Raw genomic sequence first — 2258 nt, 5'->3', positions numbered from 1 at the left:
CAGCAGAAGAGAGTTCACCATCCTGAAGACAGATGAAAGTGCCTTGCTGTCTCTTAATAAACAGAGCTGCAGACCATTTCTGGATTTGGAGGAAGCTGGTTCCTCTGCACCCCTCTACCACATGCACCCTCGCCCCAGTGGGCATCAGTCACCTCATGGTCCCTGTGCTCTGCCCACGGGTGGGTGCAGTGCGAAACGCAGCCTTGATTTGGAGCCTTACCTTGTGAGGCTAAAACTCCAGCAGCTTAGTGGCTCTGACAGAAATCTTTATTGGGACATCCCTGACATGGAGCCCAAACGTGAGTATAAACAGCCAAAAGATTTACCATCACGCTTAGACATGTCAGGAGAAAGGCTCCTTTTGCTAACGTGAGCAAACGTACTGCTCTGTCCAGGCCACCCTGGGAAGAAGCTCCTTCTGCCATCAACAGTGGGCTTTTCAAGATACTCAGAGCCATGCTAAATATCTGGCTTCCCTCCAATCTTGAAGTGGATCCACGCTGCATTGCTCTAACCTCTGTGACAAGGGTTACTTTAGCTGCCTCTTCCCCCAGCAAAGCATCCTCTACCAGTGCTGCCCAGCACGACTGCTTCCCTACCTTGTCTTCATCCATTTGTGTCGCCATCTGCCTTTCTGTCTGAGTTTCCCAGGAAGAGCAGTGGTAAAGCCAAGGAGCCCCTGTTTATAGCCTCTAACGCAAAAAGTGCAGGCTGGTGGGCAAAGCAGGCAGCCTGTCTGCTCCTGGCTTGGCTTACTCCAACTGTCCCACTTGCAACTTTCTTCTGCCCCAGCCTCACCACAGTGGTCCTTTCTCTGTCCCTGTGCCTTCTTGGTCTCCTGCCCCATCTGCACAGCATCCTCTTCTCAATTATGGCCCCTTAAAAAAAAAAGGGTTGTAAAAGTCCTGTTTTTGAACAAATATCTTTTGAAGACATGACTATAAAAAAAAGATAATATTTTTCTTATATAAAGATAGCAGTAGCTGCATTAATACCTTCTCCCAGTTAAGCCCCATCCCATCGCATCCTGACTTGTCAGTCTCAGAGCAGCACACATTCAGGAGTGGGAATGGCATTGTACCCATCTTTAATCAGGTAACAAGAAATGGTGCTGGAGGTGCCAGTTCTCCCAGCACTTGTAGGAAACCAAGGAAAAGTAGCTGAGCTGGTGGCAGGGCAGCTTGTATCTCTACAGCAAGTCATGTCTGGTGGTATTTTGCAGAGCTGGTGCCTCACACAGAGGTGGGAAATGCCCACTCCTCCTTCACATCGTTGTTCCCAGGGCTGCTGGGTTCCCGTGGAGCTGCTCTCTCCCTAGCTTTAAGCAAGCAAAGTGATGCGAAGAAGGTGGGCAGGTTTCCAGTGCTAGCCAGTGTTACTTGGCAGCCAGAGCAAACTAGGCAGGGCTGTAGTAAAATAGCACAAACCCCATGTTTGGTCTGTCTCCCCCTTTCCCTTTCCAGGCTGTTTCCAGTGGCCCGTGACAGCAGCGGGAGAGTTGGAGCTGCAGTGCTGCCAAGGGACGCATGAGGAAAGCACTCACTTTCCTATGGAGACAAGCAACACAGATATGAGAAACAACAGAAAAAAAAAAGAAAAAAGAAATGCCAGACCGTTAGATCCTAAAAAGGAGCCATGAGCAAAATCTGGAGTGGGCGGAGAACGCATCTCACGCACTACTAGGTCTGGAGAATTAGTCAGCGTTATCTGTAGCATAGGGATGGAGGCAGCCTGTTATCAGACAGCAGGTTTAAATCAAACAAAAGGAAATAGTTTTGCACACAAGGCACAATGAAATTACCTCGTCAAAACTGGAAGTTAAATGAGTGCGAAAGAGGACAGGATGAATTCATAGAGAACGGGGGCATCCACAGCTATAAATTGTGCAGATGCAGAAGCAGTCGCTTGATCACAGATTTCCTATGCCCCTGATGACTAGAAGAGAAGGATCACTCCCTTTCCCTAACTGTCCATCTAAATCCTCACCCACCCAAAGCTGGAGACGAGTGGCAATTCGATCTGACCTAGCGTGGTTCTTACTACATTCTAGGAATAAAACATGCTAATGAAGCTTTAAGCCAATAATAAGTTAGGACATGTTTAAAAAACACTGATGAAAACAGAAACAAACAATATGGGACATTTAGCTCTTAGAAACAGTGCAAGAAGTAAACAAAGACTTAATTTGGAAAATGCAGATAATACATCTGGGATGGATCATCCACCACCCGTCCTCCAGATGTTCAAAGATGGATAGA

The sequence above is a fragment of the Antrostomus carolinensis genome, unplaced genomic scaffold, assembly GCF_000700745.2.
Source record: "Antrostomus carolinensis isolate BGI_N321 unplaced genomic scaffold, ASM70074v2 scaffold45850, whole genome shotgun sequence".
Lineage (NCBI taxonomy): Eukaryota > Metazoa > Chordata > Aves > Caprimulgiformes > Caprimulgidae > Antrostomus > Antrostomus carolinensis.
The sequence above is the reverse complement of the archived record's forward strand: the minus strand, read 5'-3'. Positions refer to the sequence as shown.